This window comes from Haliotis asinina, chromosome 6 (genome assembly GCF_037392515.1).
Source record: "Haliotis asinina isolate JCU_RB_2024 chromosome 6, JCU_Hal_asi_v2, whole genome shotgun sequence".
Classification (NCBI taxonomy): Eukaryota; Metazoa; Mollusca; class Gastropoda; order Lepetellida; family Haliotidae; genus Haliotis; species Haliotis asinina.
In genome coordinates this window covers 50,904,581-50,917,436 of record NC_090285.1, presented here as the reverse complement: position 1 = coordinate 50,917,436, position 12,856 = coordinate 50,904,581, and the positions used below count along the sequence as shown (strand labels likewise).

The 12,856-nt window shown below is 41.9% G+C and overlaps 1 pseudogene; it reads left to right on the top strand.

Moving 5' to 3' along the window:
- Positions 1–9,871: 9,871 nt before the first annotated feature.
- LOC137287943 (uncharacterized) lies at positions 9,872–12,517 on the top strand (annotated as a pseudogene).
- The last annotated feature ends 339 nt before the right edge of the window (positions 12,518–12,856 follow it).

The window sequence follows — 12,856 nt, the reverse complement described above, 5'->3', positions numbered from 1 at the left end:
TCTCAGGTTTTCTTTCCTGTGTGCAATTATAATTTTAAATGTTTATCCTAAACTCGAACCTATTGTATGTCATACATGACATCGCCATCTATATTATAGATGTATGATCCATACATATACTATGATCGGCATCAGACACAATAAATGCAATACCCACCCCTAGTAATTCGGTTTGTCTAGTTCAAACTGGTTTGAAGGAATAGTTCTACCTTTCCGTATATAGTATATAAGTAAGAATATAAGACCTTTGCGTTTGCAAATAATCCACAATAGAATCCCTGTATTGTACACGGCGCACCACAGTTGTACATATGCTACATAGACTAGTCTTCACTCAGCAATTTGCGGGTACATAAGGCATGTCCTGGTCATCTTAAATACAAATAAACTAGGACTCAGACACATTTTATGATCAACGGTAATTTTTTCAACGGTAATATAGTTGGTACTGATATACTTAATGCATAATTATAGTTATCATGCAGAATTATATACAAGGTTAAGAATAAGTAGCAGGTATAGTATAGGGTGATGTAGAGAAGATCAGTTTCCACTTTTCAAAAGATAGATAACTACTGCGTTGAATATGGTTGGGTGAAAATGAATACGCCTCCCTAATATCACTTGGAAAGTGAGTAAATAATTCTGTGCATACTTTCTACCATTTGCTGGTAACGAAACGTGAAATCAACACATCAAAAATGTGCGCTGTGCATACTCTTTAGTGTTTATGCTGTGAGAAACAAATCAACAATCACTGTGTTACCCAGCACAAGTTTCCAAAATGTGAAGTCCTTTTTGGCCAGAAAACTCAATTACAGCACATTTAGGAGAAATCAGATGAAATCAGTTTCTCTTCCACTAGTTCTGTTACTATTCATACTTTCTAACACATTAGTCTCAGTGCTATCAAATAAAGCATCAGTTACTGTACTGGTCGACGTAAGTATCCAAAATATTATGAAAAAATCTTCTCTTTTGTCTGGAAAAGCACTTTGGAGCCCATTCAGGCGAAATCAGTTCAAACCAGTTTCTCCTTCATTGGTTGAGTTCCTAATCCGTTTCAGCGTGGAAAAAGTTTATCACATACGGTCCTGTGATTAAGAGAAATGGCACACAGCCACAAAACTTCAGTTCACATCTTGGTAGCTATTTCTTCATATCGATGATATACACATAACCCTCACCATCATGGCTGTAGTTGCTTACTTTGTGATCGTTGTATGGATGGTTTGGGGGAAGCATGCTGAGGAGTCTATCCTCTTTCATTTTGGGGTTCTTTGAAGGAGCGTAGTAAACCTTCTTGGCTGTATATCCATCACTCTCGTAGCCGGCCAGTCTAGAAGATAAATCATTTGTAGCCCCAACTCGATATCTACAGGGATTATGTTTGACTTTCCTGAATAGAACATCCTGAGTCACTTCTTCCAGTTCCAATCTTTGCCTCCCACTCATATCGACAATTAGTATTACACAAGACTTTGCCTCTGGATACGGTAAGTGACTATCAAGAGAACGTTGTGTCGTTTGCAGTTGAGTTCCAAGAAGCGAAGTTGTACTTTCGATTCAACTTAAATGCTGATGACGAATTATTTCCTGCACCTCTGACATGTCCTATATAGATAGAGTTACAGTACAGATATCACTGTTCTGTTACATGTGTCGAAAATGTACCAGCTGAGGTGCCAGAAGTACCTTGTGTGTGTTTGTGTCTGTCTCTGAGTTTACCTCGAAGTCGTTCTGTGTGTATATATGGGTGTGCATGTCCCTCACTCACTCTCCCATAATAATCAAGATAACTTCATAAGACCTTAATCCTTTTCTTATAACAATATCATTTTATTTGTTTAATGGTATGTGAAAAGAATAAGCCTTTAGTTAGTAATTCGTAGTGCTATATAACATAACCGGTTCACCGGTATTTACTGGTTGAGACTTGAAAACATACGTATTGCGACACGCTGGTCGATAACTGGTATTGTGGCATCCATTAGGAATACTTTGTATAACACTCGGAAATCCTCAGGTATCTCCGTTTTTCACTCCAGAAGTCATGCGTTTGTTGCAAAATGACGACACCTAAGCAACGAATAATTTATTGTGAAGCTTGTGAATACGAGGACAAAAGCTCCTGCATGGTGACATTTTGGGCTGAAAAAGGTCACGTTTTTCATTTTGTCAAGATTAAAAGTGTTTATTAAAGTTTAATCAAGCACATCGAATATTGTCTATTTGCTTTATAATCAAGCATTAACTCGATTACGAGTAGTTTCTTTTTGTTAAAATAATTGTTGCAATATATTGCTATATATACATAACGCAATGTATGCTATCGCATCGCAATATATCGCTATATGACATTTCTCTGCAATACCTACCAGTCACCCGTCTAGAAGTTATGTAGGCTTAGAACTTAAAAGCTTCATTTGTCAGTGATGTCATATTTTCAGTCTCATTATACATACCAAGGTGATGCGCATACAGGCCCCACTAAGTAACTGACGGAATTATGGCAAATTTGAAGGAATTGCATCTCAAATGTAAACAAACGCAGCCCACTTGCGAAACAATTGCAGCGATATCAGTAGTTCAGCGGTAATAACAGAAACACAACGCCCCGGAAACAATGTCGGCAATACTTGAAACAAGATCGGCCATCTTCGGAGATTTCTCAGCTCAGTTCCGTGATTTGTCAGTCCCTTTCTGAAACTCACACATCAAAACATGGCGTCACTGGAAGGAGCACCCGTCTCGGTGAGTTTTGGTTTTAGTTTCTGCTGTTTTCATTTTCATAATTATCCATCTTTGACCACCCGTGTTGAATGCGTTTAGGTATGAGGTGTTGTCGGAGCTATAAATGATTTTTTTAGGAAAAGATTGTCACTGCGAAAGAGCATCATAAGTCATGCCACCTGAGGTTGTTCACGTCTGAACATCGGAAGCATCCAGGGGCATGACTTATGACGCTCTTTTGCAGTGACGATCTTTTCCTAAAAATACAGATCAAGTTTGTCATGGAATCGGTTCCACTGGAAATGCGACTACAATTTCCATGATCAAAACTGTGAGTCACAACTTAATGAAATCATGTCAATATCGGATGTGTCCACCATGGGCGTTCATGGATTGGATGATGCGTCTGAATACAGCTTGGGGAATGCGCTGCCATATTTGTACCAACACGGCACCAAGCTCCTGCAAGTTCTGTGGAGGGTTCCTTACTAGACGGAGCCGCCTGACTAACACATCCCACGCATGCTCTATGGGGTTGAGGTCGGGAGATCTTAGGCTACTCCATGATATTGATGCCAGCGTTCCTGAGGAAATTCGATGTTAAATGGGCCGTATGAGGTCTGGCGTTATCCTGTTGAAAAGTCAGACCTGGGCCATGAGCTGCCATGAATAGCAAAAGCTCTGGAACGAGCACCTGGTTCCTGTGCATGTATGCTGCCGCATTAAGGTTTCACTGGATGGCAATGACCAGGGTCCAGGGGTGTGATGTCCGGTCTCTGGACGACGTCGTAAAAATTGACAAGTCTGACCAATATTCTACAGTTTATTTCAATGGTGATGAGGTGTTGTGGGGAACTTGTATAAAAGAGAAGGTCTCTGAAAGGACCAGGCACCCACTGAACAAACTATTACATTTAAAACAAGAAAGACACATGGACAATATGACCAATATATATATCATACATTCTCATGGTTAAATATCATATGACATTATGTCAATATCATAGACATATAATTCACCAATTCATTAACAGTCTGTCACTGTATCAAGTAATGGGATTACTGTCATGGCCGACAAAATAAGCACATGGCCATGGTCAAATTCACAACTCAAACTGCCTGAATTTAGAACAAATACCCAGACAGTTGTATTAAGGTAATGTTTTTATATGTTGTAATTAATAATTCATGAATTTGAATGTTTAATGTTTACTCTATGTTGCGTTTTAATAAATTTAACTGAGGCCTAACCATATTTAGGATGAATTATTGAAGACGATTGACACTCCTGTATAAAAGAGAAGATCTCTCTAAGGAGCAGGCACCCACTGAGAGGCAACATACAGGTGAGCAATTATAAAGGACCACCAGGGCCAATGAAAACCAAGAAAACAGTTGTGGGCATAAGGAGCCAATCAAGGGCAGGTAAATACTAAAATGGAAGTAAGGCTATGAAAAGGAAAGAAGAACTGAAGTGAATTGGGATGATTCCCAATTCAGAAAAAGCTGGTGAGGTTTTTTTTTAGAAAATTCAAGATGGAGGCCAGTGTTAGTAAACATAGTAAAGACAGGTAATTTTAACATTCTTTTTGTTTTGTTTTTAATTTTATATAAAATATGTATGACCAAACATGCCAACTTTATGCCAAATTTATTTACAAAATATGCCACACTAGTACTGCTACAACTGCTACACTCTACTCTGCTACCGTGAGATCAATTGCACGTGTATCGATAGGTCACGTGACTTGTGGCACGTGGAAACGTGCTTTTAGCGTGCAGTGCTCTTTCCCCCCCCCACCCCCCCCCCACCCCCTTGCTACTTAGGCCCGACCAGTAGAATGAATGTGTGACGTAATGCCCTTGACAATGCATTTAACCATAATCACAACAAGAACTCTTTCAAGAAAAGTTTTTAAACACTATTTGAAAAATAATGAGTGTCAAGTTTTTATTTTTGCTGAGTTTATATTCTTTGACACTAACAGCTGAGGCAGTTCTTCAAGTTAATAATAATATTTTGGAATTGTATTTTCTCTATGATTATTGCAAAATGGATATACAAGGAAAAGATGATATTCCTTTTGAACAGTGGAAATAATACAAAAAGGACAGATGTCTACCATATTCAGTAATCAACACATGATCGTAGCTTCGGATTGACTGTTTTAACTGGTGGAGCCAATCCTAGATGACCGGAGCCACGCCTACAAACTACAAGCAGAGACTTTGAGGGGACGATCCAAGGTTTCAGCTAACCAACTCGATCGAGGAGCAGGTCTCAACACGTCCAACGTCATTACCCTCAACCTCACATACACAACCACCATCCGGTACTTCAGCGGTATCTACTACAACAACCCCATCAACAGGGACGACAGTATCAACAACTTCAACAGCATCAGCCGCATCTAGTGCATCGTCATCGTCAACCACACAGCCAGAACCAACTCATCTCTTCGAGATGGTGATGCCACACATTAAGCTGAGGCCATTCACTTTTAAGGAGGATGCCAAGTCCTGGTGGCAGGAGTTCCAGAACTTCGTGGGGCTCCTCAACTACAACACCGACAGACAGTGCCTGTTGCTGCCCTTTTACTCGGAGGAGTCAGCTAAACTCTGGTATCAGGACTTGCCAGAGGCGACACAAAAGTACTTGGATCTCATCAAACCGGAATTCGAAGCCAGATTCCAGCAAAACAAGACCTTCGACGTCAATGTACTGCAGATGACCCAGGCTACGGAGGAGTCCATTGCAGGGTACATCACGAGACTGCAAGTAGCAACTTGTAATCACCAGCTGCCGGCATCTGATGTAGCAATTGCAGTCAATGGACTCAAGCCAAACATGCGGCAGTGGGTCATCAACAAGGAACCAGCAACTTTGGAACAGGTACAACATCATGTGGAGCTTGCAGAGAAGTCACAGTCTGGGTCTGCAACTCCAGAAGTAAACATGGCCTTTAAAGTGGACCAGTTGTCAGAGCTTGTGGCAACTCTGATAACCAAGACCGAGAAGCCAGCTGTCCAGGCTGCAGCTCCGCCAGCAGTCAACCCAACTAGTCGCTACAGCCCAGACCACAGCAGCATCCTGAGACCCAGTTCCAAAGACCTCCAAGAAGACAGGATGGACAATACAGCCATCGCCAGCAACTGCCAGTCCCTCCGTTTCTAAGGAACAAGTGCAAGGGATGTGGTATGTACTGTTCAAACAGATTGTATTATCATTATCATACTCAGTGTACACATTGTCAGAGGATAGGTCATCACTCCAGTGTATGTTTTAGGGCGTATCATTCAAAGAATGTTTACTCCAAACAATAGGGACTCGCACCTGATTCTCAGACCTCTGAGGTCAGGCATGAGAAACCTTTGGTCTCACTTGTGGCTCCCTTAGTGAAGAACACTGTTCTCATTAAGGTGAAGCAAGTGGAGACAACGGCCCTTGTTGACACAGGTGCCTCTGTGTCATGTGTTGGCATGGGCTTCCTTCAGAAAGCAGGTTACACACTTGACGATTTACATGAATCTGACATTCATGAAATCGTGGGTGTAGGTGGCAAAATTCATAAAGTGCTAGGTGCTATTTATTTAGATGTTTCTTTAGGCAATCTCCTTTTTCCTCAATCTTTTTATGTATTTCAATCCCTTCACCACTCTATCATCTTGGGTATGGACTTCTTGTCAGAGTACAAAGCCACTATCTCTCTAGCTGACAGAGCCTTTACAATTCAAGAGGGTCTCATCTCTGTTCCCCTCATTGAATCCAGTGCAGGTTACGCTAGGTCCAAGAAGTCCATTACCATTCCTCCTTCTTGCCAGGTAGACATTCCTGTTCATATTTCCCGCTATCGCCAAGGTGCTACTCTTCTTCTTGAACCTGCCCCTGAGCTCTCTAGGATTAAGTTACAAGGTGGCAGATGCTTGGTAACTAAGTCCAAGAAAGGCGTCTATATGCGTCTCCTCAACCCTACCAATACCCCTATCTGTCTAAATACAAAAAGAGTGCTAGCAGTAGCTTGTGAGGTCCAAACCTCTAGCATATCAGTGCTTCCAGGTTCGCCAGATCCTGAACCAAGACTGGCCCCTATCCAATCACGCTCACACTTGCCTCATACTGGGTCTGTCACCTCGTCAAGTGCTAGGTTAGGTCATAGTCCTAACATACCCATGACACCATCCCAGTCCATTTCACGCCATAAACGCACTACTCCTTCCGGATTGTCATTTGATCTTTCTGATTCTGACCTTTCTCCATCTCAAAAACAGGAACTCTTATCTTTCCTCTTATCACAACATTCTGCATTCACTACTAACTGGTCTGAACTTGGCACCACCCACCTTCACTCACATAGAATAGACACAGGTGATGCTAGACCTGTTAGACGTCCTTTTTACAGGCAAAGTGCAGACGTCAGAAAAGAATGCTCAAAACAAATTAAAGAAATCCTTGATGCCAAAATCATCCAACCCAGTTCTTCAGAATGGCACTCACCTGTTGTCATGGTTAAGAAACGTGACACCACTTATCGTTTTGCCGTAGACTACAGTCGCCTCAATGCTGTGACTAAGCCCATGTTTTTCCCTCTAATCAGGTTTGAAGATGTAATTGATGCAGTGGGTGAAAGTCATGCAAAAATCTTCAGTGTTCTTGATTGTGCTAGCAGCTTTTGGCAAATTCCGCTGCATCCAGAAACAAAGCATAAATCAGCTTTCATCACTCCTGACGGTATTTACGAGTGGGAAAAGGGAACCGTCTCCCTTTTGGCCTCAAAAATGCCATTATGGCTTTTCAAAGTACAATTTCAGAAGCTCTAAAAGAGATGAACTGGAAATACATTCTCATTTATGTACATGACATCATAGTCTATTCAAAACCCTTTTCGGAACATTTGACCCATCTGACATGTGTATTACAAAAGATTAAAGAAGCAGGATTGACTCTAAAACCAAGCAAATGTAAATTTGCAGAACAAAACAGGTCCAGTATTTAGGGCATATTTTTTCCAAAAATGGCATTGAGGTTGATCAGTCCAAAATTGCAGCTGTCACCCAAATTCCACAGCCCAAGAATGTACATGATGTTCGTCACTTTCTTGGCCTTTGCAGTTACTATAGAAAATTTGTCCCCAACTTCTCAGGCATAGCATCACCTCTCTAGGATACTCTGAAGAAAGATGTCAAATTCTCTTGGACGGACAAATGTCAACAGGCATTTACCCTCTTGAAACAAAAACTGACATCTTCTCCAATCCTGGCCTATCCTGATCCCTTGAGGCCTTTTATTCTTACAACTGATGCCTCTAGTACCTCTTTAGGATACATTTTACGACAGCTTGGTCCTGATGGAAAGGAACATGTCATATGTTATGGGGGCAGATCACTTCACACATCAGAGAAAAATTGGGGAGTCACACAGCTTGAACGTTTGGCAGTAGTAGAGGGAATAAAGTCATTTCGTGTTTATTTGGCAGGGAACAAATTCAAAATTTACACAGATCACAAGGCTTTAACATGGCTCAAAAACATAACGGAAGTCACGGGTCACCTTGGGCGATGTTCTGTCATGCTGCAGGACTATGATTACGAAATTGTACACAGGCCTGGCAAATCAACCACCAACGCTGATGCACTCTCTCGGACTAAATACCCTGAGCCTACAACGGCTCCTATTACAGATGACATACCATCTCCTCCTCTACCACCTAAGAGAACATATGCTCAAGTTGTATCTGCCATTGCCAAAGACACTCTTGTCTTAGTGGTTTCTGCAGCTCCTTTTATTCCCTCCTCACCTTCTGATGTGTCAAACAATAAGTTCTCTCTCCCACAGCTTGGTGACACATCAGACACTATTTCCTCTGTTGCTAACACTCCACCCAGCACCATTCCTTTAAATCCTGCAAATTCACCCTGTCCTTCTGATTCTAATCCAGAGCCTGACATCCCAGTTTCAATTGCTGTTGATCTGTTTTATACAAACAAGCCACCCCCACCTGGTCCTTCTCTCATGGTTTCAGCTATAGATGTAGGTGATGATCAGATTGCCACTCAGCAACACAATTCCCCAGATCTTAGGCATATCATTGACTACATATCTAGAGGTGAAATTCCTGAGAACTATAATGATGCCCAAATCAAAGGTCTTGTTGGTCGTTCACAGGAATTAGGGATGGCATTCTCTATCACGTCTTTCGGGCAAAACACAGGGGTGCCAAGGCCACTAGACCTCCTCAGATTACCCAGATAGTAGTCCCACTCTAAAGTAGGTGGTTGCCATCTTGGTAGGGACTCTACATTTCAGTCACTCCTTACCAAGTATTATTGGTAAGGCATGTACCAAGACATAGACAATTACATCAGGTCCTGTGAGGTATGCCAGAAAATCAAACCCACGACCCATGGTTAACACGCACCCATGGTCCCAATGCCCATTGGCAACACATTCTCTCGCCTTCACATTGATATTCTTTGTCCCCTCCCTGAAACAAAAGAAGACTTCAAATATGTTCTGCTAGTGGTAGATTCATTGTCTCGTTGGTCTGAAGGCTTTGCCATGAAGACCCAGGATGCCACAGAGGTAGCCAACATCTGTTCAATCAGGTGATAACTCGCTATGGTGCTCCACAAACTCTCCTTTTTGATTGAGGGAGACAATTCACATCCAAACTTGTCAATGCCCTGTGTGAATTGATGGACACCTGACCTCTTCATATCACCCTGTGTGAATTGATGGACACCTGACCTCTTCATATCACCCTGAAACCAATGGCATGTATGAAAGGTGCAATAGGACAATTGAGCAAGCACTCAGAGCTTATTGTGACTCTGACCAGTCCAATTGGGCAGACCTCATTCCTTGTATAATGATGTCTATGCGGTGTACGCCATGTGCCTCCACTGGTTACACACTACCTTGTTTTTGGCAGAGAAATAGATTGCCCTATTGATCTTGAACTCCTTCCTAAACCCACACTAGGCAAAACTGCTGAATATCATCTGAAGGAACTTCTAAATAACCTGAAAGTAGCTAAGAACATTGCCAACATGCAAATGTCTCAGGAACTCAACAAAGAGCGTACGGTTAGGTCCCTACTCAATACTTGAACTAGGTCCCACCCACACATACAAACCACCCATGGAAACGCACAAAGCACACAAGGCCCTTATTCACGCCAACCGGCTCAAGCCTCACGTGGCTCGTATGGAAGATGACAGACTTCCAGAATTCAGTCCAACCCCTGGTAGTCAGTCTCCTAATCTCAGCACTTGTGCTGACGACAACATCTGCCCTGACTCAAATCACGTTCCACTTCCCAGCACATCTGCTGAAGACGACACTCAGATGGTACCTCCAGAGCCACACATCCCTGATTCAGGCTCTTCACCATCTACGTCTCAGTCACAGGAAGACACCTATCCTGTTGAACAAATACTTCGATGTAAATGGGCGAAAGGTACCAAACTGTACCAAATCAAATGGCTAGGCTATTCACAAACTATATACTTGGGAGCCTGCTTCCAATCTTGATCCTTCATTGATAAATCATTTCCATCGGTCTGGTAGGCGACGCAAGTTCTTTCAGTAGCATTTCCATAGGTGACATCCAGCTACCATGGTGATCTTTGTGAAATGATTTAATTTGCCATTGGTGACCAAAACCTTTTACAGTTATTAAGTTTCTGTGTCCCATAGTGCTAGGTTGTTTTCATGTTGGTGGCCACAACATTCTCTCAGCCAGTTCAAATCTAATGGCATCCTTTCTCATTTCATCAAAGGTCCATCCTGGAGTTTGATTATCCTGTGGCTTATGGCTCCGCTCGCTCACCCTACATTTGGCACCAGTCCAGTACAAAGACTCAACTATGGCGCAGCTTTTCAGCCCACAGTCCAAGCCCACTTCTCAACAGAATATTGGACACACACCTATGAGGTTAAGCTTCCACACATTCCCAGCATACCTACTATGAGCGGATGCCATCATGGCAATGGCACGTGTGCTTTCCTACATCAAATACAAATGCATCTTAATGTTATGAAAACTCAATGTGTTGCCAAAATGAATGATACTAGGTATCAAATTATTGAATTGATACCAGAATCCAAAATTCCATTATCCAGTCGTTCCAAGCGGGCAGTCCTTAGTTCTGTAGGGTCACTCTCAAAAACTCTATTTGGCACAGCCACAACTGATGACGTCAATCTGCTGGCCAAACATATAAATGCTCTAACTAAACATAACATTAACCTCTCAAATGTTCTACAACAACACTCCCCCCACCTCTCCTCTTTTATGAAACTTGTGGTTTAAAAATGCACTGAAAGGTGTTAAGGCTAATCATGATGCCTTAACGTTCACAGCCACTGCGAAACAGAATAATGCGAGAAATATTCAGTCTACCTTTACTTCCCTTACCTCTCTGTTGATAGACCAAATTCAAAAAGCCAATATGGTAGAGCATCAACTTGAAGAGCTCAAATTAGGCATTTTAGACCTCGTGAAAAATAAGCTGTCTCCACTTCTCATTTCCCCACATATTTTGGAACAGACTATCTATCATCTGTCCTCAAAATATCCCAATTTTCGATTGCTCCAAACCAACCCTACATATTACTATTCCCAAGCTAAATTCATCTTTGCCCGCACTAAGTCCCATGTGTACATTTCTGTTAAATTCCCTCTGTCATCTTTGACTCAACCTTTCCAAATGTACAGCATCATTTCTGTCCCAGTGCCTGTGAACAAGACATCATCCCACTCAACGCAACTCCTTGATTTACTACCTTATTTTGCTATATCATCTGATTCGAGATATTTCCTCAGCCTCGACAGTTCTACAGTAGCTTCCTGTTCAGGTGACGAATTTGTCATGCATTGTCCATTTCGAACTGCTTTAGTGTCATCTACCAAACCATCATGTAGCCTGGCACTCTTTCAAAATAGTAAAAGTTTGATCAAAGCCCTTTGCAATTTTCGTTATATCACCAAACCTCAGCCACCTCAGCTTATCTCTATTGATACCTCAAAGGTTCTTGTGTATAGAATACCTTTCCTAACCCTCCACTGTCCTTCTACTCATCGTGTGATTGCGGGATGTACGTTCCGTCTCATTGTCACCCCCTGTTACTGTTCTTTATCTACAGAAGATCTATTTTATCCTGCACCCTTTGGTTCGTGACGTGATTCACACAATCAAATCACGCACCTTCACCCTGTCAATCTGGCTCTGCTCCAACACTTCTTTGATGATTCTACCCTCTACAGTATAGCAGGTGACACGAAAAGCAGTTAATTTCACTATTCCAAAGTTTAATGTTTATTCCCATGAAATTTCTGATGTTCTGGCCAATGAAGAAAAATCTCACCTCAGCCTTAAGCGTGTTGCTGAAAGTGCACGAAAGACGGAAACTATATTTCAGTCTCTTGCAGAACCTTTGCTTGATGGTCAGCAACACAGCCTCCAGCTGGATTGTGTTACAGTTCCCATTCTGTCTCTCAGCCTCTGCCCTTCATATTGGGAGGTTCAGCCTCCTTTCACTGTAGAACATTTCCGCATTACAGGGTACTTCTTTCCTACTCTTACTGTTGACTGGCCTGCCTTCACAGTCACTAATCTTCTGACAAAAACCACACTCGCTGTTCCCCACACTCTGCGAATCTCCTTCTTTACCGCCCGTAAACTACATAAAATGTTCAATCAACCTTTAGCTGCCTACATCCTTATGGTTCATGATGGTCGCTATCACGTTTTAGATCCTTCTGTCATGCTCCAAGACTTTTGAGTGAGCTGTCTGCACAGTACATACATTTAGGTTGCATCAGTGTCCTTGCATTCTGTTTTTGAGATTTTTGTACAGTGTATTGTATGCATTTTATTATCATTACCTCATAATCTTTCCAGCGACAGCAAGTCAAAAGGGCTTTTACGGTCAAAAGCTCCACGACACGCCCAGGGGTATTACAACAGTGCTAATTTTTACCTATTTTCTCTTCAAGTTGTATCAAAATTCAAAACTATTCTACAATTTATATTTAACTCAATTTTTCCCTAACTAGCTGCTTGGGTACAGGTAGTTTGCGTAACATTACTTTTCGCCTCAGGAAGCAAGCCGCCACAACTG